The sequence below is a fragment of the Cheilinus undulatus genome, linkage group 19, assembly GCF_018320785.1.
Source record: "Cheilinus undulatus linkage group 19, ASM1832078v1, whole genome shotgun sequence".
Taxonomy (NCBI): Eukaryota; Metazoa; Chordata; class Actinopteri; order Labriformes; family Labridae; genus Cheilinus; species Cheilinus undulatus.
Window position 1 is genome coordinate 42,145,785 of NC_054883.1, and position 27,114 is coordinate 42,172,898.

Consider the following 27,114-nt stretch of genomic DNA (forward strand, 5'->3'; position numbering starts at 1 on the left):
AAAGTATGAAATTAAAAGTCAGAATCCTCAGTTTGAGTCCTGATTGTGAGATGCAAAATTGAAAATATGAAATTTAAACACAAATGAATTTCTTTTCCCACATTCTTGACTTCTTATCTAAATATTTTTACTCCTTAATTTTTCAGATTTCATGACTTAACATGGAAATCTTCAATCATCAGGATAAGTTCACGTTTTTAAACTTGAGTAAATCTGCAGACCTCAGACTGATGGGACAGTTAGAACAGAAATATCGGATCATCTGCGGGCCGGATTTAACTGTTCCACTGGCCAAATTTGGACCCCGGGCCTCAAGTTTGACACCCCTGGTCTACAGGCTAAACTACAGGCAGTATTCACTCCTTTAATGCCTGCTGATACGAGATGTTGACAAGCTAACGCGCTGGTGTGGCTAACAGCTAGCCTGCTGGCGTTCTTGTTTGTTGATCTTGACACTAGAAAGAAGCTGAAGGCTAACTGAGACGTGCTTTTTTCATTTTCATACCTTTTTACTGACATTTAAGATATTAGGACGTTTGAAAGCATTAACACAATGTCAGCTGGCGAACACTCAAACTCTTCAAAGGCACGTTCACTCCGGTTATATCAGATCGCTGTGATTTCACTGAAAGAAGAAGGAGTCTAAGGACAGAACCTTGTGGAACTCCTTAGCTAACTCTGGTGTGTATAGTTGTTATTATGATGGACTTCCAGTGTTTTCTGGTAGCGAAGAAGAATTGACTAGCGGTTTATAGCGCTAACATTTAGCATGGCTAATCAAAGCAAAATATAAAGTTAAACCAAGCTGTACTGGATCGGTGCTTAGGCTCGAGTACTCGCCGGTACTAATCCCTGCTGTTTAAGCAGTATCAGACGTATTTATGATACCGGTTTCAGAATTAGATCAACTCTAGTTCCTGTGACTCCCAGTTAATATTCTAGTCGCTGTAAAAAGACGTGATGGTCCGTTGTATGAAGACAGTGGTTCTCAACTGGTCCAGCCTCGGGGCCCACCAGTCTGTCTGACAGATCGTGACCCAAGTTCCAAAAAAATGTTCAACAATGCCTGATAGGATGACTGAATATGGAGCAGTCTGGAGCCTGATTGGACCAAAACACATGATCTGAAAAATAAAAGTTCATTTCCTCTTTCCTCATCATGATTATTATTATTAGTGCACATCTTTGCCAGTTTTCCAGAGGTCCTGAGAAATGACTTCATCATCATGGAAAAATAGCATTTTCATAGAAAAGGGATAAATTAGCAGTAATATTGGTCACATATTTAAATGTACCCAGTAAAACAGGGTAAAATAAAAGGTATCAATGCATGTCCACTAAGGAGCGCAGGACTTTTTGACACCATTTTCTTTTACTGACACTGAATTGCAACCCGCGACCCACTTTTGGGTCCCGACCCACCAGTTGAGAACCACTGCACTAAGATTTAACAGGACGAGCACAGAGACAAGCCTGCTGTGTGAACAGCAGACCATCAGTCACCAGTCTCTGTGCTGTGGCCGGCTCTAAGCAACGACTGAAACTCCTCTAGGAACTGTTATGTGAGCTGTTTACTTCCAGCACGTTCTCAGACACTATTTCAAAATCTCTTTGGATTGTTGGCCGAGAAAGAAAAAGGAATTAATAAACCATTTCCACACCTTTGTGATTTCACCAAGCATGATGGTGGTATTATAGAAAAAGAACATTTGACCATGAATGTCACAGGTAAAGTGTGCGTAAGAAATATAAATTAATCTAAGATTTAAGCCAAATGTTCCAAAGATGGGTTCTATAAAAGTAGATCTACCATCCATACTAACCTCCTAAAATGGATAAAAAGATCTGATGGTTTGCCGAATGAAACCTGAAGCCAGTGTCCTCTTCTGCCTGAGTTAAGTGTGAAATTGTTCGTGCTGCAATCATGTCCTTTGTTTACATTAATAATACCTTTAATTTGACACCTAAACTTATCCCTATCACATCCTTTGGAGCGTGCTCATGTAGTAGAAAGTGAGATTTCATGCAGCCTTGATTTGTCCTACCGTCTACAAATTATTGATTCTGCACAAACTGTCAGAACCTAATTGCTGGAGCAGTGAAGCTGTTAATTTATCATACAGACTAACAGATGGCACTGTGATTGTTTTCCCCCTAACAGTTAGAGGCGTGTTTCCATCAGAGAGAGACAAACTCACATTGAGCTATCTGAGTATTTAACAAAGAAGTAAAGATGATTAAATTCATGGAATTGTTTCTGCACCAACTTAATCAACATTTTTAATTCAGCATAGAGAAGATACAGTACTTGCTGGATTTTAATCCAGCAGCAAAGTAATGAAAAAGAACATTAACAATTTCAATCTACAAAAACAGACAGCCTTCTGCTTAATATCACAAATGTTCACTAGTTATTGACAGAAATGCTTTGATTTTTGTTGAGAGGAAACACAAACTATAATTGGCCCACCTGTCAGCAATGTCCCTAAATGTGCACAACTCTTAGCCTTTATATCATCAAATGGAAGCCTCAGAAACAAATTCAACCTGGAGCTTTAGTCTACAAAGGAGGAGGCTGGGGTGGAGGAGGTGGAGCTTTATTCTATGGAGGAGGAGGCTGGGGTGGAGGAGGTGAAGCTTTAGTCTATGGAAGAGGAGGCTGGGGTGGAGGAGGTGGAGCTTTAGTCTATGAAGGAGGAGGCTGGGGTGGAGGAGGTGGAGCTTTAGTCTATGGAAGAGGAGGCTGGGGTGGAGGAGGTGAAGCTTTAGTCTATGAAGGAGGTGGCTGGGGTGGAGGAAGTGGAGCTTTAGTCTATGGAGGAGGAGGCTGGGGTGGAGGAGGTGAAGCTTTAGTCTATAAAGGAGGAGGCTGGGGTGGAGGAGGTGGAGCTTTAGTCTATGAAGGAGGAGGCTGGGGTGGAGGAGGTGGAGCTTTAGTCTATGAAGGAGGAGGCTGGGGTGGAGGAGGTGAAGCTTTAGTCTATGAAGGAGGAGGCTGGGGTGGAGGAGGTGGAGCTTTAGTCTATGAAGGAGGAGGCTGGGGTGGAGGAGGTGGAGCTTTGCCAGCAGCAGCATGTTGCATTAGCATTGATGCAAGCAGGGATTCATCAATATCATATAGAATAAATTTTGGCAGAACAATTACAAAAATATATCTTATCAAAATTATTGTTGCTCATATTGCAAATTTGATATCAATTTCTTTAATAAATGGGGATTATTGTTCTAAGAAAATATGCATACAACATGAAAAAGGGTAATTTTTGTAAACCAATGACACTTGATTATTTGCATAATGTGCATAAAATCTCTGCTGCTAAAAGTAAATGTATTAAACTGGTATTTCGACACATTTCAATTTAAAGAAATATTGCCACGTCTGCGATTTTAAATTCCAACGTGCCATATTGCAAATTAATCTAAAAAGCGAATAATTGCCCAGCCCTATTACATAAGCAGATTTGACTCAAACAATCATGTACACTGATGTTTGACTGCAATGAGCCATTCCTGACATCTCAGTTAGAACATCACAGTTTGAAACAGAGACAGTGTGAATCATCAGAACCAAAGACCGAGGGAATTGCTTTTAGAAAGTGGATCCTGAGAGGAAGAATATCCGACTAAAACTCCTGAAATGGCTGAGGAGAAGAAGATGTGATTTTTCATGTTTAAAAGAGAAACTAGAGTTGGTCTGGTCCTTTGACCCTGTAATAAAACCTCATCAATCAGTTGGCTTTGGGGGGCCTGGATTTTGGCAATAATAAATCTGTGGTCCCGTTAGTCCAGAACTGTCTTGTTCAAATTCACTGTACACCCTAACTCTATATTCACCTCCAATTTCAGATGATGACCCCCCCCCTCCCCCCCCCTCCCTTTAAGTGTGCCTCCCCCAAGCACATCCTCCAGGCAGGGGGGCAAACCAACCTCATTTCCTGCTCCGCTGCTTTACAAATGGCTCCTGGAAACTGAACCAAGACTAAGGATGGAGATGCACTGATGGCCGTAATAGCCGTATGATTAGGGTGGGCAAAGGTCCAGCTCTGTGTGCAGACTCCACGCGCTCCCCCTCCCCCCTCGCCTAGATACTAGACCAGTCTGAGAACAAAACAGAACAAATGATGGATGAGGTCTAAAAGGCAATGTCATATTTTCAATATCATGATTTTTATTCCTTTCCTTGTAATCTAACTATTGGCAGACATTGGTTCTATGATTTTTTTTCCATTTGCCATGGATCAAACAAAAATAAAGATGTGGAATGAATCATAAACATAACTTCACAATTTTATCAAAGCTAACATTTCAATATAATATTTTAGGGCTGTATTTCTGTTAAAGTATGTTTGATAGAGGGCTTGGCAAGATTAGATCGCAATATGGCCTACTGCAATTTTTGAAATTGTTGAAGTTGCAATATTTCTTTAACTATACCAGTTCAATACATTCATGTTTTGCAGCAGCAGGGATTTTATGCACATCGTGCAAACTTTCAAGTGTTTTTCTTTTAGAATGGTTAATAAAAGTCCTCCTTTTTGTGTTTGTGTGTTTTTCTTAAAAAAAAATGTTAATCCCCTTCAATCAAGCAATGGATAGCAAATCTGCAATATGAGCAAAAATAATTGCAATATTTTTTTTTACTAAACAGTAAACTGCGTTCTGATTTCAATGATTGATTTCACACTATGAGGGAAAAAAAACATAAATAGTACTGTCTTCTGTGCTACTTGTGAAGCATGCTGGGATCGCTTGCAGTGCAACAACTGGGGGCTCCTTTTCAAAAGCTGTCCTTTATCATTTTGAGAAATTTAACCATGAAACGGAAAGGATAGTTTATTGCAGGTCTGCAGAAAAGATTATTTAAGTCAGAAAATGTTGTTCCATTCAGGGTTTAATTTATTTATTTTTTTAAATCCCTGCTGCTACTAAAACAACCCCCAAAACACTTCTGTTGTTCAGAAAGCCACCTGTCAGCCAGTAAAGAAACATGATGCATGATAAACACATACTCATTAGTCCACTCTTGATTTGAGCTGCAGTTTTCTGCTTCAGAATCTTAGAGAGGGTAACAGTCTCTGAAATATTTATTTAGAATAGAAGGCTGGCTTCCTGCATGTGTTTGTCACCAATCATGACTTAGCATCTCAGCGTCAAAGCCAGGAATAGAGAGCATAACAGCCCAACTAATAACTGGCCGAAATATCTCAGTTGCCACCTTGTGGCTAGTTGTGGTATAAGCAACCGGGGCTGATTTCACTGCGAAATCACTGCTGAAGGTTGAAATTGGCCTGTGTTTAAAAAAGAAAATGAAAATATTTGAACAAAGTTAGTTAATTAGACCAAAACATGTATTCAGTTTACATTGTTTGGCCCCACAGCATCTGTCAAGGAAAAAGCTGGCCCTTTTACTTACATACTTGATGGCCCTTGGTTTTGTTGTTCTCTAAATATCCCTCATGGAGTAGAGGTTTTAATGATGTCTTCAGTTCTGGAGTGTGTCAGCCTTGTTAAAAGCTACTGCTGCTCGATGCTACCTGCACAATAATCTGAAAAGACGGTGTTTTGTTGCAGTGTTATCTTCATATTAGCAAAAATCTCACTCATCTATTTAGTTTAGAAGTCTTACAGATAAACAGACATCATAACTAGGCTTAACAACAGCTTTGAAACCAGACTTTTGCATTTGTGAACTTTCTCATTACTACCAGTGTTAATGGTGGCAGCTATTTCTATTTGTAGTCTTAGTTTTGGTCTTTAAATGAAATGCATTTTAGTTTTAGTCCCATTTTAGTTATTTCTATCCTTTTTAGTTTTAGTCTCGTTTTAGTCCATAAAAGTCCTCACATTTTAGTCTTTACTTTTAGTCCAAGCATTTATTCTCTTGCCTAAATCTGGTACCAAATCATGGTAGTGTGTTCTCTGCCAAACCTGGGGTCCCTGCTTTCTACAGCTGAGAGACAGAATAGATACAGATGTGTTGTTTTAGACAGATTTACCCACAGTGGAGAAATATCACAGATTTAGAATGTCTGATGAAAACTACATCACATTTTAGTCTAGTTTTAGTCATCACAGATCTATTTTTGTTAGTCTCAGTCTAGTTTTAGTCATCACAGATCTATTTTTGTTAGTCTCAGTCTAGTTTTAGTCGTCACAGATCTATTTTTGTTAGTCTTAGTCTAGTTTTTGTCATCACAGATCCATTTTTGTTAGTCTTAGTCTAGTTTTTGTCATCACAGATCCATTTTTGTTAGTCTTAGTCTAGTTTTAGTCATCACAGATCTATTTTTGTTAGTCTTAGTCTAGTTTTAGTCATCACAGATCTATTTTTGTTAGTCTTAGTCTAGTTTTTGTCATCACAGATCCATTTTTGTTAGTCTTAGTCTAGTTTTTGTCATCACAGATCTATTTTTGTTAGTCTTAGTCTAGTTTTAGTCATCACAGATCTATTTTTGTTAGTCTTAGTCTAGTTTTTGTCATCACAGATCCATTTTTGTTAGTCTTAGTCTAGTTTTTGTCATCACAGATCTATTTTTGTTAGTCTTAGTCTAGTTTTTGTCATCACAGATCTATTTTTGTTAGTCTTAGTCTAGTTTTTGTCATCACAGATCTATTTTTGTTAGTCTCAGTCTAGTTTTTGTCATCACAGATCCATTTTTGTTAGTCTTAGTCTAGTTTTTGTCATCACAGATCTATTTTTGTTAGTCTTAGTCTAGTTTTAGTCATCACAGATCTATTTTTGTTACTCTTAGTCTAGTTTTTGTCATCACAGATCTATTTTTGTTAGTCTCAGTCTAGTTTTTGTCATCACAGATCCATTTTTGTTAGTCTTAGTCTAGTTTTTGTCATGGAAAAAAAGGCTGTCCATGAACATTTTAGTCATAATTTTAAGATGAACACTGCTGACTACACCATCTTCATCTTTGTACCTGATATATTATATGAGAAAGTGGATGAGACCCAATGTCTGACGTGTTGCGTAAGTCCTTAATAAGCTTCATTTATGACAGGTAACCTACGTACTGCTCTGCTGCACTCCAAACTTCTCTCCCACTGATCAGCCGCTAGTTTCAGCCCCGTGAAGAATCCTTCTCTCTGACGGATAACCCTGAAATATCTCATCTTATGAAACACATGGCTGCATGATCAAACATCCCTTTAACTAGATATACTATCTCTCCTCTACAGAACTGTGTTCCTAAAGCTTCATTCTGCTTGTTTTGTCTGATTGACAGTGAAAGAAAAAATAGACTTTAAAAAATGAAGATTATCCCTGGTCTTTGTGAGGAAAACATTTTCCTTCAGTCTACAATGAAGATACGGTCAGCCATTCAGTTAAACAGAAAGCAATCAAAAACACATCTCACACTCACAGCAGCATCAACGACTGCATGAAAGCTGACTTCTAGTGCCTTTCACAGGCATTCTTTCACAGCTAAGTGGCTTTTGTATTCCTTCAAGCATTAGCAAGTCATGAAAATCTAATCCATAATTGTTCAGACGCACAGCTAAAGCTCCAGGACGCCATCAAACACAATAAAACATACTTTCATTTAGAACGGAGGACTGAAGAGAAGGGTTGAATATAGCATCTTACCTGAAACTAAAGAAGCTGTTTTCAGACATGTATTCAGACGGACTCTGCAGAGACACTATTTGTGAGATGTGTTGGGATTCAGAGCAGTGTTAGAGGTCAGAACAATTATGTTGTTGAAAAATAAGTGGTGCTGGAATGACAAGAAAGACGCTGAGCTTCATCTCCTCTACCCACTCATTGAACTCTGACTGATGGGCCTTTATTAATATCTCTGCATTTTCTCATGAAGTCATTATCAGAGCATTATCTTGACTTTGGACAGAAACAATCCAAACTTTATGAGCATCAATGTGAAGCCGATGTGATTCATAAAGAACCGATAATATTTAAGAAAGCCTGAAAGGGGTTAAATCAGAGTCATATCAGGAAACTGGTGGGTTAGAACTTACATGAGAAAGCTCAGATATTTAACCCTTTAAGGCACGTTTATATCGGTCTCAGAGGTCCCTGAAACACGTCTGAGTAGTGTGAATCTGTAAAAACTCTCCAGTGTTGGATTTTTGGAAAAAAACAAAACAAAAAACAAACAAAAAAAACCCCCTCTGTTTCAGCCCTGCTCAGAACGAGCCGTTTCTGTGTCTGTGGCTTTAAAGTTACTGAGGAGAGCTGAACGATTTGGGAAAATAATCTAATTGTGATTTTTTTTTTACCCAATATTGGGATTGCGATTCACTATGTCATTATTTCTTAAGTCCCTCATCTCATGTATTTTCAAAAAAAAAAAAAGCAAAAATCCCTTCTATACTATAATTGACACATAGATAAACTAGGGCTGGACAATTTAAAAAAAATGTAATTATGTTGATTTCAACTCATTTTGCAAATTTGATATGAATTGTTGTAGTAAAGGGAGTGATCATTTTAATATAACTCTCATATTCAACAAGAAAAACATACAAAAATGACAAAAACTGGATTTTTGTACACTAATCTAAAAATATGCGACTAAACTTATTGTGTGAAATGTAAAAAAATGAATTCTCTGCTGCTGCAAAAAAAAAAACAAAAACAAAACACTGGCATTTTGTCACAAATTTCAGGTTAAAAATATTGCACTGTCTGCGATTTGAAAATTGCAGAAGGCCGTACTGCGATTTAATCTAATTTGTGATTAGTTGCCCAGCCCCGTCTGACTCCGCCCCTGACCACGCCCCTCTCAGGAAATGGATGTGGCTTAATGGATGTGGCTCTCCTGATCTTCCTCTCAGCTGCCAGCTGAGGAACTTTCTTCCAAGCGGGGAGGGCCAACTGAGAGTGGGGGCGGGGCTAACTCCCCACATGACATCATGAGGGGAAAATCTGAGAACGGCTTGTTTCAGCACACATTTTCTAAAAGGTGGAGACAGAGAGGGGGAGAGGGAATGGACTTTTCTGGTACTTGAGGGGATTGTAGACAGGGGCACAAATTTTTGTTAGAAAAGCCTGAAAACGTGGTTTTTGACCTAAAGCATATGCACGCTCTTTATGGCTGTTTTTCAAAGTGTGCTGCAGAGAATGGAGGCTGTGTGACAGTTTCTCTCTGAATGTGATCGTTCAAACGCCTTCCAGACCGGCGCTGTCGTACACCACAGGAAGTGACACAGTTTATCAAAAGTTAAATCACTTTTGAACCATAAATCGTTTCCTCTTACTTGTTTTTCCTCTTGAAGCTCAGAGAGTCTGGAACTCGTGGGACTTTTGGGGACTTTAATGACTAAACCCAGACCAGTAAACCTGATACTGAACGTCTTTTTATACATTTTAATCCAACTATGATCTTTTATTACTGCTAGCTTGAATGCTAACCATCATATTGATTACCCTTAGTGAGGGTCTGTCAGCCAATAGCAGGCTGTTCTGTAATCACATGATTCTGCCTGAATAGAGCATAAAGGAGAGAGAGAGAGTCTGTGCTGCAGCCCCCTATGTTATTATTTTAATATTTAGCAGTAAAACTCAATAATCAGCAGGAAAACTACTTTAGGCTCACAGAGATGCTGAAGATTATGATTCTATTGGATGAGTTGTGTTCTGGGTCAGATACTGGTCTAAGACAGGGGTCATCAAGAACCCTAACATGTTATTGTGCAGCAGGCCACAAGAAGACAGGCCTGCCCACAGAATTGGCATGGACCCTCCCAAACTCTGATTTAGCACCAGTTTTACCTCATTTTTGACACTTTTAACCCCTTTTTGATACCTTTTACCCCTTTTTGCCGCTTTAACCCATTTTTTGACATTCTTTAACCCCTTTTGAATCACTTTTTCTGCATGTTTTATCCCCACTGTGCCACTCTTTTATCCATTTTTGCATTTTTTCTTGTATTTTGCCAGTTTTTAAACTGTTTTCATTGCTATTTTCCACTCTTTGGCCACTTTTAACCCATTTTTGATACTTTTTTACCTCCTTTTACCATTTTCTGCCCCAGTTTAACCTCTTTTCACCACTTTTCCTGTCAATTTTTAGTCCCTCTGTGCCACTCTGCAACCCATTCTGCCACTTATAACCCGTTTTTGCCACTCTCTTACCCCTTTTCACCACTTTATCTGTCCATTTTTGCAACATTTCTACTGACTTTAACCTATATTTTGTTTTATTTTTTTAACTAATAATGGCTGGCAAGTAAATTTCTATAAAAATGATCAAATGTTAAGTTTTTCTAAAACTATTTCAATACTAATTGTTTTGGGGTTGGATTCAAAAGCTGCAGATTTTTAAAGCCAACAACATCTTCTTTTCCTCCTTTTCTGAATCTAATGATCTTTCAGGGGCCGGACAGAAAGCTTTGGGGGGCCTGATATGGCCCCCAGGCCACCAGTTGGTGATCAGTGGTCCTAGATAATCTGCAGTCAGTCCAGAAAGTTGACACCGGTATCGGATCAGTACCTGGTATCAGCTGATAACACTTTGGTGTCGGTATCTGGGAGGAACAAGGGATCAGAACTTCTCTACTGAAGAGCGGCCTGCCAAGCTGAACAGACACCGATGAGAATGCTGAAAAATAAAAAACACCCAGTCACATCACAACACAGGCTACACAAACAACACACTTAAAAAGAAGAAGATTATTCTGAGATGAGGAACAGGGAAACACCTGAGACCAAACGTCAGTTTTTCTGCAGTGACACTGTCTGAAGGACACGCAGCAGTTCATGAAGGTTGATTGATTGATCGATTAACACAATCTCTCCCTCTTTGTGTGTTTGCACATGTGGGAATCAATATCAGCCTCATATCGCTTCCTACCTCATCAATGCCCCACTGCCAGGACGGCGCTCTGCCCTGCACCGTTATTACAAGGTTAAGTCTGGTTTAAAGGACTTCACTGGTGAGCTTTATTTCCCTCTGTCATGCTACAGCCTTGAATCTGAGCTGACACGTGTAAATGTGTATTTCTGATGTTTGTATTTAGCGTGGATTGAACATTCTAACTCAAACTGGTGAATAAATACTATTCACTGCTTCTGAGACGAGCTCCTGTAAATAAACATTAAACAGTGCATCATCGCCCCCTCCTCCTACTAATCACATGGTCAGGGAGGAATAATGTGTCGGACACAATCAGTGAAAATCAGAGACCACTTCTGGGAGATTTAAGGAGGGATGCTCTGATTGTTGGTTCCTCTGTGATGCAGATCAGCGGATGGAGGGCCGGGTCTGCAGTCGGCTCTGTCTATGAAGGCTGATTGAATACGGCTACTGATGAGGCTATTGTGGCTACGTGGTGTGAATGCCTGACAGGCCCGGGGCTGCTGTCAGTGACTGGCTGCCATTGTGGCAAACCAGTGGGCTGTGACTCCCCCAGCTGTGGGATAAAGCAGATCATGAGCCACTTAAATGAGCATGGGGATCGTGCAGTTGATAGAAAGATCATCAGGATATCACTGGTGCAGCCACATACATGCATGAAGCTCCATTTTAAACGCCTGAATAGTTTGCCTATTATAATGTTGTTGTGCACACTTTCGGACCGTTTTAGGACTCTTTGCTGCAGCATTGATGGGAAGTGAAATGAAAGTGCATCATTTGTATTCTCATCATTTTTCCTTTCACTCTAATTTGTGCAGAGGACGGTGCTGTCTAAAGCATTTCACCTTGTTTACAGATTGTTTAAGCTGTAGGAGACAAAAATATCTCGAGGTGAAATGAGGAAAAACACACACGTGTTTCCCAGCACAAGCTAGAAACCGAGCTGATCTAAGTGTGTAAAAAGAGGCTTGCATGCAGTTAATGAATTTGTTGCAGGTTGTGAGATGTGAGTCGGGTGAATGACGGCGTATTTATAGCAGCCTTTGATGTACAAGTATTGAATTTTAATTTATGTTCTCATAATCGCAGCTCTTAGCGCAGAGCTTCTTTGAGACGTTTATTCAAAGCACCGTCTGCATTGCAGCATAAAACACTCTGACCTGTTCAGGGAAAAAGAAATTCAGTCTGTAGTTAACCCTGATTCTTGACATGTAGGAGCTCACCCAGCCTTGGTTTTGATAAATGCAAAGTTTAATCCGGTTCTAATTTCATTAGTTTTAGATTTAAATGAATGTACTGCATGAAACAGGCTGATATTTTCCTGACAAGACAATGCAGGGCCATGCGTTTCCAACAGATAGCCAATCGTACAAAGCCACAGCAGGCTCCTCGCTACCATCCAATTAACAGCCATTTCAGTGTTGTTAGCTCGCGCTGGCTGAGGAAGGAGATAAGAGTGAGGGAGATCTGCCTGACAAAAAAGCTGTGGTTAGAAAGAAAACACATTTCTTCAGTTTGAAATGGTTTTGGATTCAGTGGCGATGACGGAAGTACCGAAGCATCTGTTTCGCTCACTTAAAGGTCACATAGTTTACCCTTTAAGACAAGTTTATATCGGTCTCAGAGGTCCTGAAACATGCCTGTGAAGTCTGCTGCTGAGAAAACTCTCCAGTATTGATTTCTGCATGTCTAAAAACCCCTCTGTTTCAGCCCTGCTCAGAACCAGCTGTTTCTGTGTCTGTGGCTTTAAATGTTACTGAGCTGACTCCGCCCCCATCAGGAAATGGGCGTGGCATGAAGGCAGTTTCCATCAAGCGGTCTGGCCCAGTTCATTGCGGAACGGCACGCATTTTTTTTAGGGCTGAATGATTTTCAAAAATTATCTAATTGCAATTTTTTCCCCCAGTATTACAATTTAATATGCGACTATTCTTTGAACAATCATATTTTTCAACAGATTCAAGCAAAAAATTATTCCATAAATTAGACCATTTGCATTGAAAACACTGAAATTATTTCAGAAGCAATTACTCCATAGAAGCATGAATCTGAAAATGGGGATGCAACAAGCTTTAGTCTATAAAGGAGGAGGCTGGGGTGGAGGAGGTGAAGCTTTAGTCTATAAAGGAGGAGGCGGGGGTGGAGGAGGTGGAGCTTTAGTCTATAAAGGAGGAGGCGGGGGTGGAGGAGGTGAAGCTTTAGTCTATAAAGGAGGAGGCTGGGGTGGAGGAGAGGAAGCTTTAGTCTATAAAGGAGGAGGCTGGGGTGGAGGAGGGGAAGCTTTAGTCTATAAAGGAGGAGGCTGGGGTGGAGGAGGGGAAGCTTTAGTCTATAAAGGAGGAGGCTGGGGTGGAGGAGGGGAAGCTTTAGTCTATAAAGGAGGAGGCTGGGGTGGAGGAGGGGAAGCTTTACTCTATAAAGGAGGAGGCTGGGGTGGAGGAGGGGAAGCTTTAGTCTACAAAGGAGGAGGCTGGGGTGGAGGAGGTGAAGCTTTAGTCTATAAAGGAGGAGGCGGGGGTGGAGGAGGTGAAGCTTTAGTCTATAAAGGAGGAGGCGGGGGTGGAGGAGGTGGAGCTTTAGTCTATAAAGGAGGAGGCTGGGGTGGAGGAGAGGAAGCTTTAGTCTATAAAGGAGGAGGCTGGGGTGGAGGAGGGAAGGCTTTAGTCTATAAAGGAGGAGGCTGGGGTGGAGGAGGGGAAGCTTTAGTCTATAAAGGAGGAGGCTGGGGTGGAGGAGGGGAAGCTTTAGTCTATAAAGGAGGAGGCTGGGGTGGAGGAGGGGAAGCTTTACTCTATAAAGGAGGAGGCTGGGGTGGAGGAGGGGAAGCTTTAGTCTACAAAGGAGGAGGCTGGGGTGGAGGAGGGGAAGCTTTAGTCTACAAAGGAGGAGGCTGGGGTGGAGGAGGTGAAGCTTTAGTCTATAAAGGAGGAGGCTGGGGTGGAGGAGAGAAAGCTTTAGTCTATAAAGGAGGAGGCTGGGGTGGAGTAGGGGAAGCTTTCGTCTATAACGGAGGAGGCTGGGGTGGAGGAGGGGAAGCTTTAGTCTATAAAGGAGGAGGCTGGGGTGGAGGAGGGGAAGCTTTAGTCTATAAAGGAGGAGGCTGGGGTGGAGGAGGTGAAGCTTTAGTCTATAAAGGAGGAGGCTGGGGTGGAGGAGGGGAAGCTTTAGTCTACAAAGGAGGAGGCTGGGGTGGAGGAGGTGAAGCTTTAGTCTATAAAGGAGGAGGCTGGGGTGGAGGAGGTGAAGCTTTAGTCTATAAAGGAGGAGGCTGGGGTGGAGGAGGGGAAGCTTTAGTCTATAAAGGAGGAGGCTGGGGTGGAGGAGGGGAAGCTTTAGTCTACAAAGGAGGAGGCTGGGGTGGAGGAGGTGGAGCTTTAGTCTACAAAGGAGGAGGCTGGGGTGGAGGAGGGGAAGCTTTAGTCTACAAAGGAGGAGGCTGGGGTGGAGGAGGTGAGGCTAGCTACCAGCTGGGGTGTGACTTTCATGAAGTAACGATAGGCTTCATCAGTTTTATTTAGACTGAGATAACTATTTTTGCTCATATTGCAATTGTGCTGTCATTTACTTTTTTTTAAAGACATTATTATTTTTGTGTCACTCATTTCGACAAAGAAAAACACACATAAAACACAAAAAGGAGGATTTTTTTAAACCATTATAAAAAAAAATGACATTTTCATGTTTGCATAATGTGCATAAAATCTCTGCTGCTGCTGCAAAAAATGATTTATTAAACTAGCATTTTGACATATTTCAAGTAAAGGAGTATATTGAATCTTCTGTGATTTGTAAATTGCAGCAGGCCAAATTGCAATTCAATCTAATTTGCGATTAATTGCCCAGCCCTACGTTTTTTCGCGTTTCCCTAGAGCAAAAGTTGGAAAAGTTCCCAAGAAACCGACCCGTACCGCCCCACTTTTCAGCACCTGTCCGTAGGGGTACCAGTCTCACCTATCAGTACCAAAAAGGTGGAGCTGCACTCAACAACAGGGGGCTGCACAGACATCATGTCAGCGTGTGACACAGCTGCTCGGCTCCGGGCTGCAAAACACAAAAGTCTGCTCTGTGAGGGGCAACAAAAACAGGAGAAAAACGGACTAATATCTGCTTAAATCAGGATATTTGAACTGGACAGAGATCCAAACTGTGTCCTAGTGTGTGGATACTGATATCTAGGCACAAATCAAGATTCCTGACGTTTAAACGTTTAAGTACTGAATATCTGAAGTATTTAACCTGATAAGAAAAATGATGGATTTACTAACACAGTCTTTTCTTTTCTGATGGGTTTACACCGTTTCCACAGTATTCAACCTTTTTACCAAAACTCAAGACATTCAGTTCTAGTTTATAATCCATCCAGAGATACTTGAAATATTTCAGTTAGGAGCAGGAGTGAGCCCAGAAACAGGAAAGGCCACGATGCCATCCAAAGAGCCATAGAGGTGCATCAAATCCATCCAACAAAACGACAACAGACTGCTGTTGCTCTCTCTGTGCCATCCCACACGAACACATCAGCAGGCTTTGTGACCTGATGCCGAGTATTCCCAGTGACTCATCACCAAAACACAGTTTGTCCTGTTCTCCACTGGAGAAGAGTTGTATAACTCGCTGATGCAAATGCCCTCTGTTACTCATCAGCAGATTTACTGAGAGTACATGTGTCTGAGCTTTTACCCCTGAAGACCCATTCAAAGTTTCCTCATTGTACTAAGAGTGACAGACAATCGGGTTTGTTGTTTCTCTGGGTTTAAATGAGGAGAGCTTTAGCTTCTACAGTTCTATCGATCCTTTCTAAAATGTTTGTAGAGCAGAGGCAGAAAACACGTCTTAGCCAAAGAGTGCTGAGTGGAAGTGAACCTCCTGTTTCATAATGTCTAAAAACTTTTCAATGATGCACCAACTAGTGCAAAATAAGCTCTTCTCTGAGTCATACAGGCAGTAGAAAAGACGTACTCCACTATTTACCCAACATTAAAATCTGTGTAGCCAATGATAAGAGAGGTAGGAAGTAGGAAATGAGGGGAACATGAACCCAGATGTCTGCAGGTACTATAACCTGAGCAGAGGACGTTCCACCAACGACAGATAAATATGCATTTATTTTATGTTCTTGCACAGCTGTTGAAATACATTTAGCATTCATGAAAATATAATCTAAATACATTAGTTTCAATATTTCACCAGAGCTGCTGAACAGTTCGCACCTTCACACACCTCAGGGTCTGTGCACGTCAGGCTTGTGCCACTTTTGCTAAATTGAGCTGCTTCAGAGACAAATATGAAACAGAAAATTCAAACTCTGACCTTTTAGTCTGTTACTGCCAGCAGGGAATGAGAGTGTATTCAACCAAAGCGTGTCATAAAAATATGACCTCTACTTGACAATAGGTGGTCTTCTGCCATTAGAGTTATTTCCTCAGCCTACACATGAACCAGTCAATCTGCAGCAGTAAGCACTGTTAAACTGGAGCAGAGTCTGCACACACTCATACAGGCTGGCCCTCTTTGTTGGTTTAGACCACATGTGTCAAACTCAAGGCCCGGGGGCCAAATCTGGCCCGTGGAACGATAATATCCGGCCCACAAGATCATATATTTTTATTCTAACTGTCCCACCAGGCTGAGGTCTGCAGATTTCCTCCAGTATAAAAATGTAAACTTTAACTTGATTATTTAAAATATTCATGTTAAGCCATAAAATCTGAAAAAGCAAAGAGTGACAAAGATTTCATAAAAAATCAAGAGTGTGGGGAAAGAATTAATTTGTGTTTTTGCTTCATATTTTCAATTTTGCATCTCAACATTACCACTCAAACTTATGATTTTGACTTTTCATCTCATGCTTTGACCTTTTCTACTCAGAATTTGGACTTTATGTCACATTTTTATCTTTTAGATTCACAATTTTAAATTTTAAGTCATATTTTGACATTTTTAACTCCTTACTTTGGCTTTTTAATCCCATATTTTGACTTTTAAAAACACGGTTTCAATTTTTTCTTATATTTTGACATTTTAAATGACCAATTTTTACATCATATTTTGAACTTTTACACTCCCAATTTTGAAGTTAAGTCATATTTTTAACTTTTTAAGTCATCATTTTGAATACTTTGACATTTTCAACTCCTAATTTTTGTCTTTCTAATCCCACATTTTGAACTATCAGTCTCACAATTTAAAATTTTAAGTGATATTTTGACTTTTAAAATCATCATTTCAAAATTAATCTCATATTTCACCTTTCAAACTTGTGAGTTCAACTTTCTCCTCATATATTTGCTCTTTACAATGTTTTTTTTTAAAGAAAGACAGAACCAGAGAAGACTAATAGAATTAACAGAGATGAGAAAATTAAAGAAAATGGGTGGAATTAAACCAAACAGTTTAAAATGGGTGTGAAATAAAAGGACCTGAACAGTCGTATTAGCAGAGAGTTCAGATTAAGAGAAAAGTTTCTCTAGATGTTCACAGTTCCTCATCCTGGAGAGACTTTAGGATATAAAAATCTTAATGAGTTCAAATATTTATCAGCGAGGTTTTCACGTTTCATTGGCTGCACATAAAAACACAGAGAACGCACCGAGTGGTGGATGCAAACTTTGTAGTTCATCAACGTTAAATTGTAGTTTTTACACAAAAAACATACGTCTCGTCCGGAGCATCCGTCTAGGGAAAGTGCAGTCGGATTACTTGATCGCTGATGTCTCCTTTCCTGTCCTCTCACTCCAACCCTCCTTGATCCTGTGATGGTTTTCACTGGGGTGAAGGAAAAGTGGATAGGAAAGGACTTAGGACAGGAGTCATCAAGTACATCTGCACAAGGGCCAGATTTATTCTCCACAGAGACCCTGGGGGCCAGAATTTTTAAATCCACAAAAAATAGAGAAATATTTTGGTCTGATTGAAATATTATTGTAGTAGTATTTGGATTTTCTTTCAAATCTCAGGACATTTTCAGTCATTACCAGTGAGATCTATCCCTATCTATCCCCCTTTTTTGATACTTTTACCCCTTTTTGCCCCTCATTTACCACTTTTTGTAAGATTTTAACCCCTCTTAAACCACTTTTCCTGCACATTTTACCCCCAGGATCTCTTTTATCCATGTTTGCCACTTTTTAGCCCATTTTCATGTCATTTTTTTCAACATCTAAATCAATGTTTGCCACTCTTTAATCCCTTTTTTGCAGCTTTGCCAGGCTATTTTTGCTGTTTTTGCCACTTTTAACCAATGTTTGACATTTTTTGCCTCTTAAACTCTTTTTTCAATTCTTTAGCCCATTAAAAACCACTTTTTCTGCATGTTTTATTCTCTTTGAGCACTCTTTTATCTATTTTTGCCATTTTTTAGCCCCTTTTCATTTCATTTTTTTCAACCTTTAAATCAATGTTTGCCACTTTTCACTCATTTTGCCACTCTTTAATCCCTTTTTCCAACTTTACCAGGCTATTTGTGCTGTTTTTACCACTTTTAACCCATCTTTGATACTTTTTGCCTCTTTAACCCATTTTAACCCCTTTTCCAGCAGGTTTTATCCTCTTGGTTCCACTTTTCTTCTATTGTGACACTTTTTAACCCCTTTTCATTAATTTTTTCTGCACTATTTTTGACACTTTTAACCCATTTTTGATACTTTTAAGTGTTTTTTCCTGTTTTCACCACTTTTTCACCAATTTCTGTCCCTTTGTGCCACTCCACAACCCATTTTATCATTTATCACCCATTATTTTTGTAACACTTGCCGACCTTTCCCCTTTAAGTGTGACTGAAAAGTTAATTTCTGTAGAAACAGATTGAATATTGAGTCTTTCCAAAACTATTTCATATGAATTGTTTGTGTGATGGATTTAACAGCTGCAGACATTTAAAGCCAAAGGACACTCTTAAACCACAACATCGTCTTTTCCTCCTTTTCTGAATTTCATGATCTTTCAGGGGCCGGACAGGAAGCTTTGGGGGGCCTGATGTGGCCCCCGGGCCGCCAGTTGATGATCAGTGACTTAGGAGGTAATTTTTTGTACTGTTGGAACAGACCCCTGATGTATTTTAAGACTTTACATGCAGGGGCAACAACAGACAGACTCAGCCAGGCGCTCTGTAACTCTCTGTTATCACAAGGTCAAATAGGAGAAAAGACCAGCTTCCTGCGGTCTGACAGAACCCCTCCTCCCTGAAACTGAGAGAAATACAAGCAGACAAGTCTCCAGCTATCAGATCATTTTGCAGAGACGCTGTGTGACATGAAATTACCATCATATTCTAAAGCATATCTTTTCCTCAGAGCTCAGACGTCCAGTGGACGGTACACGGCTATCATCAAGGCAGACAGTCAAAGCATTTCCTCCCGTCTATCTGTGTTTCCACATAATATGACAGCCCCAATCGGCGGTTAATGGCCAGCGGCTTTTCAGTCACTTCCCCCCTCCATTTTATCTTTTTTTTTCTTTACTTTCACATTTTCCTGTCATTAACCCCAGAAAAAGGCACGGAAATGTGTCTGAATCATCGAAGTGCCTTCTCATGCTGAGACACATCAGGAAATAGACACGGCCGCTGAGCTGATGCCTACTCATGAGTACTTTGGCCCTCTCTGAAACGTGACAGATCGTCCACGGTTATCAGGGAATGTTCAGGAAGGAATCATAAAGCTTTTACATCCAGAGCTGTGCGTCTGCCTGCACCCAGACTCCTTTTTTTTCTTCTTCCATGAGCCGACGACGTCCGGCTCGTCCTGCGTCACCGATCCGCCAACCAACAGGATTTGAAGGTGGGGTTAGGGTTTCTTCACTCTGTCATCTTGCGTACTCTTCTACGTCACATCTCTGAGCCCAGACGATGCCATCGTGGACGTAGCCGTCACATGAGACTCTAGTTTGTTGTTTTCAGGGGAGGAGAAGGAAAAAATAGCCTAAATCAGAGATGGGTGTCTTTGCAGATTCATTAATTTCTGTTTTGGCAGCTTTTTTGCAACTAAATACTGAAAATGAGCAGATTATGGCAGAACAAACAGAGTACAGCTGGTCAGACATTGCAAAGAGCCTTTCTGAGCGTGCAGCGTGCAGCCATTTATCATTCTCTGCTCCCCGTCTCCCATGAGGCACTCCTGCCAGTCTGAGGACACCTTGGGGGGTCAAAACACAAAGAGAAACAGTCAAGGTCGTTGACCCTGAAAATAGGGGTCCCCCCAGCTCCTCATAGGACAAGGACCAACTTCAGCACAGAAGCATTCATACATCTTGTAGCTTTGGTCGTGTGTATGTCGGTGTCTCACATGTTTGTGCCTCCATCTCGTCTCTCCAGGAATGAAATCACGCTGGAGGCAATCATGACTGTAGCAGCGTGACGCCTGGGCCCACCCTCCACCCCAGCGTTTACATCCAAGTGGCGGTCTTTTGCCAAAATCTGCAGCTCCGAGGGGGAGAAGATGGTTCGGTGTACAGAGTCCTGTCTGCTGGATTCCCCTAGAATAAATTATACCCCCGCCCCTCCTCCTCCACCCGCCCTCCTGCTTTTAAGCTTGCAAGACTATTACCCAGCAGCCCCCAGTAAGTTCTTATCAGTGGCAGCCAGATGGAGAGAACAGCAGCAATACCTCAAGACTTGTTGATGGAGCAGAGCTGGCAGAGAAGGCGTCATTGTTGAGAGGCTCTGTGGCTGCAGATTAGCATCGTTGCTCTTTTTTCTCTGTTTTATAATTGCTAAGAGAAGTCTCATTAATGGCTATTATATCATTGGCTGGATTTATGTGTCAGTTTGGACAGCTTGAAGGGTTTAGAAAGAACAACAGACATGAAAAACAAGGATTTAGTCTGGGATTGTTTCAGTGGATGTCTGTTCTTTTAACATCAGGAACATTTTTTCATGGCTGCAGCCCTAAAACTGCTGGAACATGGTTTCTGTTCATTTAAATGTAGGAAATCTCAACACTTTCTAGCTATTCTAACCACTAGGGGTGAAAATCAGCAGTTTCATCACGATAAAATACGATATCAATTCTCAGAACAACGGTTTGATATTTGCCGATATCACAAAGTCTGCCAGATTTAGAGGCCTGCGATGGATATCAGACCATATTATGAACCCATTTACCACAGTCTGCTACTTTATACATAGAGGAAACACAATATTGATACGTTTTGAGAACTTTATTGGCAACTGTTTAAGGCACTTACAACGAAAACTTTCTTTAACCCTTTACCTACTGTGCCGGCGCTGTGTTTTATAAGTGTGGAGTATTATTAATAACTCTGTCAAAGTTTGTCCGATCAGAAAAATTCCAACGGCGTTGGAAAGCTGAGAATTGTGGGCATGCGCACATATATGGTTCATTACGGTACCCACAACCATATGACGTGGGCATTCATAGCAAAACACCAGAAGTATCGTGAGACCGCTACACGGATTCTCAACACTGTAACTCCTAGAAAGTTTGCTCAATCTAAAAAATTCCAACGCTGACAGAGAGCTGAGAATCTGTGCTTTTCGGCAATATATGATGTGTGGTATATATATTACGGTAATGTTGAACAGTGAAAACGGCAGCTTTGGCAGAAGACGAGTGAGAAAGGAGAGTGAAGGAAGAGAGTAAAAGGAGAGCGAGTGAGAGTGGTGTTTAGTTTTCTAAAATAGCGTTAGATAGTGGCATCTGTGCGTGTCTGTCATGAGCAATAACAACATAAAAGCCATGAAAAACAAATCTGTTTTTGTGTTTTTCTTCTTTTAAACTGCTGACAGTTCCATATAATGAGCAATAATCATTAACCAGATGTTGAAAAGTTCAGCAACTCAGAGTTAGGGCATTTCCTGACAGCCACAATAACTAAATATGTCCAAATCGACATTTTTAGACTCAGGAGGTAAAGGGTTAATAGAGTGAACAAATGCTTGTGTTTCACTTTAAAGTGCTGCAGTTTCCAGTTTTAAATGCACAGTTTTAATTTGCATTGTGACTCTTGGCTGGGCGGAAACTGTCATAACCAAGCACGCGGGGGGACTTTCAAAATAAAAGCGTAAGGTAAAAATGGCGATATAAATCGTTTATCATACCTTCAATTGATTTGACTGAATCATTGCTCAAACAATTGATATTTCGATCCAGATCGATGAGTCGTTACACCCCTGGTATAAAAGATCAGCAGTGTTGGCTGCACACTGAAGATCAGATCAGATCTTTAACTGTTGCTGTAAAACATTCTTAAAAACCTTCAACAGTGAAAGGTCGCTTAGCAGAGAATAAAAATACATAAAGATATATGTACAAAAATAATGCAACACTTGACTAATAAGAAACTGTGGAAGACAACCAATACTTATGAACAGAGGCCTAAATATTGTCTATACAGCATCTACAGTGTCACACCTAACATTAAGATGAGGCGATGTTAGCTAATGTTTGACCACACTCTGTGGTCAACCATGAGAGTCAAACGTTTTCAGTTATTTCTTTCAGATTCAAAAGGACCGTGGTCCACGAGGAAGACGAGGCTAAGACGAGGCTAAGAGCTGCGTGGCCACAAAAATTAGGACGAAAAATAAATTTGGTTTTGTCAAAGAAACTGAAACGAAACTAAAATGTCAGCGCTGAACTGTTGGACGTGATATTTCTCAACTGTGTGCATAATCAGTAAAAATAAAGGCAGAGATGAATTCAAGCATGTCATCAGCACATTTCAGATCTATGTGTTTCAGATCTGTGTGTTTCAGAACTGTGTGTTTCAGCTCTGTGTGTTTCAGCTCTGTGTGTTTCAGATGTGTGTGTTTCAGATCTGTGTTTCAGATCTGTGTTTCAGATCTATGTGTTTCAGATCTATGTGTTTCAGATCTGTGTGTTTCAGATCTGTGTGTTTCAGATGTGTGTGTTTCAGATCTGTGTTTCAGATCTGTGTGTTTCAGATCCGTGTGTTTCAGATCTATGTGTTTCAGATTTATGTGTTTCAGATCTGTGTGTTTCAGATGTGTGTGTTTCAGATCTGTGTGTTTCAGATGTGTGTGTTTCAGATCCGTGTGTTTCAGATCTATGTGTTTCAGATCTGTGTGTTTCAGATGTGTGTGTTTCAGATCCGTGTGTTTCAGATTTATGTGTTTCAGATGTGTGTGTTTCAGATGTGTGTGTTTCAGATGTGTGTGTTTCAGATCTGTGTGTTTCAGATGTGTGTGTTTCAGATCTATGTGTTTCAGATCTATGTGTTTCAGATCTGTGTGTTTCAGATGTGTGTGTTTCAGATCTGTGTTTCAGATCTGTGTGTTTCAGATGTGTGTGTTTCAGATCCGTGTGTTTCAGATCTATGTGTTTCAGATTTATGTGTTTCAGATCTATGTGTTTCAGATCTAAGTGTTTCAGATGTGTGTGTTTCAGATCTATGTGTTTCAGATCTGTGTATTTCAGATCTATGTGTTTCAGATCTATGTGTTTCAGATCTGTGTGTTTCAGATCTATGTGTTTCAGATCTATGTGTTTCAGATCTAAGTGTTTCAGATGTGTGTGTTTCAGATGTGTGTGTTTCAGATGTGTGCGTTTCAGATTTATGTGTTTCAGATCTATGTGTTTCAGATCTATGTGTTTCAGATCTAAGTGTTTCAGATGTGTGTGTTTCAGATGTGTGTGTTTCAGATCTGTGTGTTTCAGATCTGTGTGTTTCAGATCTATGTGTTTCAGATCTATGTGTTTCAGATCTATGTGTTTCAGATCTAAGTGTTTCAGATGTGTGTGTTTCAGATTTATGTGTTTCAGATCTATGTGTTTCAGATCTAAGTGTTTCAGATGTGTGTGTTTCAGATGTGTGTGTTTCAGATGTGTGTGTTTCAGATCTGTGTGTTTCAGATCTATGTGTTTCAGATGTGTGTGTTTCAGATGTGTGTGTTTCAGATCTATGTGTTTCAGATCTATGTGTTTCAGATGTGTGTGTTTCAGATCTGTGTGTTTCAGATCTGTGTGTTTCAGATGTGTGTGTTTCAGATGTGTGTGTTTCAGATGTGTGTGTTTCAGATCTGTGTGTTTCAGATGTGTGTGTTTCAGATGTGTGTGTTTCAGATCTGTGTGTTTCAGATCTGTGTGTTTCAGATGTGTGTGTTTCAGATCTATGTGTTTCAGCTCTGTGTGTTTCAGATCTGTGTGTTTCAGATCTGTGTGTTTCAGATGTGTGTGTTTCAGCTCTGTGTGTTTCAGATGTGTGTGTTTCAGCTCTGTGTGTTTCAGATGTGTGTGTTTCAGATCTGTGTGTTTCAGATGTGTGTGTTTCAGATCTGTGTGTTTCAGATGTGTGTGTTTCAGATCTGTGTGTTTCAGATCTGTGTGTTTCAGATGTGTGTGTTTCAGATCTGTGTGTTTCAGATCTGTGTGTTTCAGATCTGTGTGTTTCAGATGTGTGTGTTTCAGATCTGTGTGTTTCAGATCTGTGTGTTTCAGATCTGTGTGTTTCAGATGTGTGTGTTTCAGATCTATGTGTTTCAGATGTGTGTGTTTCAGATCTATGTGTTTCAGATGTGTGTGTTTCAGATGTGTGTGTTTCAGATGTGTGTGTTTCAGATCTGTGTGTTTCAGATCTATGTGTTTCAGCTCTGTGTGTTTCAGATCTATGTGTTTCAGCTCTGTGTGTTTCAGATGTGTGTGTTTCAGATGTGTGTGTTTCAGATGTGTGTGTTTCAGATCTATGTGTTTCAGCTCTGTGTGTTTCAGATCTATGTGTTTCAGATCTGTGTGTTTCAGATCTGTGTGTTTCAGATCTGTGTGTTTCAGATCTATGTGTTTCAGATGTGTGTGTTTCAGATGTGTGTGTTTCAGATCTGTGTGTTTCAGATGTGTGTGTTTCAGATGTGTGTGTTTCAGATCTGTGTGTTTCAGATGTGTGTGTTTCAGATCTGTGTGTTTCAGATGTGTGTGTTTCAGATGTGTGTGTTTCAGATGTGTGTGTTTCAGATGTGTGTGTTTCAGATCTATGTGTTTCAGCTCTGTGTGTTTCAGATCTGTGTGTTTCAGATCTGTGTGTTTCAGATGTGTGTGTTTCAGCTCTGTGTGTTTCAGATGTGTGTGTTTCAGCTCTGTGTGTTTCAGATGTGTGTGTTTCAGATCTGTGTGTTTCAGATGTGTGTGTTTCAGATCTGTGTGTTTCAGATGTGTGTGTTTCAGATGTGTGTGTTTCAGATGTGTGTGTTTCAGATGTGTGTGTTTCAGATCTGTTAGGTGCTGATGGTGCAGTATTGAGTGTTTTCATTGACAGTACGGCTGATTAAATCAGTCCAAAGACAATAAAAGCCTCGACTAAAACTAGAGACTAAAATGTTTTTGTGTTTCAGTAACGTGGGACGGCTTTAGAGCCTCCGCTCCTACCTGCTCAGGAAAATGGCTTCCATGTCAGCATGTTAATATCTTTTACAGCCTTTATTTACACACACAGACCCCCTCTCTGTTTCTGTTAACCCATCAGACTGGATCTTATCAGCTGTGGACCAAACGGTGCATTCAGGGCGTCTGCATGTCTGCCACAAACAATAGAAGATGACAGAGTGAACGACAAACAACGCCGTCCTCTGGTGTGCCTCACCGCCAGCATCGCTGTGGAGTAAATAACCCTGAGGATGACACCAAACCACGTCCACGTGTGTTTTTATTCTCAGTTTAAAGCTGAAGAAGTCAAAATGACGACAGCGTGATGACAAAAACAGCTCCACCAACCGTCTGATGCCCTGCAGGAAAAGGACAAGAATAGGCATCCACCAGCGCGCCTGCACCGCCCCCACCTCAATTCTACCACAGGGGGAAATACCCATAATGCACTTGATGCTTTTGTATTGAATTGGCTTCGCATTGGCGCTCTGACCCACTTTCCTGGCAGTGGGCAGGTTATTTTAAGACTTCATTAGAGAGAGGACCGAGGGCCGAGGGAAGGTGAAGAGGCTCACACCAGCAAGCCAAACATTCATTCATTCATTCATTCATTCATTCAATAAATAAATAAATAAATAAATAAATAAATAAATAAACAAAATCTGCATGACTCTGCATGTCTCAAGCGTGTTTAAGTGTACCCTTCTGCTGCAGGGTCAAACATGACTAATCCTGATGACTGATAGGTTGTTCTCTGTTGTGTTGAACTCATTATTCCTCTGGAGTTCAGAGGTCATACTGCCATCACTGTCCTTCAGAAACACCAGACACATCCGCAGACATTTAAAGTCATTTAACCCCTTAAAGTCTGAAAACACAAATAATAGCCAGAAAATTCTAAATTTTTGGAACTGAAATATTCATTAAACTTTCATCTGAAATTTAAAAAAATCCAAATTTTCATAAAATTTAACAAATATATTTTTAGTATCTCATTTTATTCATTAGGTGTTTTTGGTAACTGATAATCCACTTGAGGGCATTTTAATCATTTATCAGATTGTATTCAGAAGCTTTATTGAGCATAGCGGTATCATAAAAGTATTTATCAAGGCGTTAAGGGTTAGAAGCTTTCTAACTTTGGTCTCAGGTTAAATATGTGCTAAACTTTCAAACCAGTCCGTGTTCATTTTTTACATAAAAAAGGAAAATTGTAGAAAAAACTCAGTGTTGGTAGCGTTACTTTGAAACTAACTCGTTAGATTACTGCGTTACATACTGAGAAAAGTAACTTGTAACTGTTCTTCGTTACCTACTTCTAAAACTAACGCCTTAGAGTACTTTTGCGTTACTAAATATTAAAACCCTTTAGCCACTCGTTGGTTGTAAAAACGACAATAAAGACGCACTTCTGCGTCTGGATGTTCAGCCTCATTTACAGCCATAACCTGTATCTGTGCAGCCTGAGAACACCGCTAACAGACAGGAGAACCTTCACAGCTCTTTAACATGCTCACAGTCTGACAACAAGCTGCGCAGAGGCAGACAGAAGCTCCACAGCTGTGCGTAATAACAGCGCGTAACTGGAACAGCTGCAGCTGACTGAATGCTTTTAAACGTACCTTTCACCAGGACGCTGTTCCTGTCCTGTAGATCCAAAAATCCATCATAATGGGGATAATTCACCGGTGGCTGCTCTGCCATCTCTCTGGCTAAACAAGCTAACAACGTGCGCGTAATGGCACAGAATGTTTACCTTCTGCTGACACGTGCCAACGTGACTACAGGAAGAGAGAAGGACAAACGGAGCAGACGCCTCCAGGAGCTCCCTTCTTTCTTTCTCTATTTTTGAAGCCACAGAAGAGAGAGGACATTTGGGATTTTCTTTCAGTAACGGATTACTTTTATGAAAATGTAACTAATAACGGGATTACCTGAGTTGTAAAGCTAACGCG

General features: G+C 40.5%; 1 protein-coding gene across 4 annotated transcripts in view; it reads right to left on the reverse strand.

Moving 5' to 3' along the window:
* Nucleotides 1-26,913, reverse strand: part of myo3a (myosin IIIA) — a 160,484-nt gene extending 133,571 nt beyond the window's left edge. For 2 of the 4 annotated variants that reach the window (XM_041814653.1, XM_041814649.1), the window contains exons 1-2: nucleotides 26,782-26,887; nucleotides 10,464-10,571 (exon numbers count right to left, since the gene is read on the reverse strand). The gene's annotated coding sequence lies outside the window, so the exon portion shown is untranslated. Of the gene's footprint in view, nucleotides 1-10,463; nucleotides 10,572-17,481; nucleotides 17,592-26,781 lie in introns of all 4 variants that reach the window. The other 2 variants (XM_041814650.1, XM_041814651.1) reach the window with 2 other exon arrangements.
* Nucleotides 26,914-27,114: the final 201 nt, after the last annotated feature.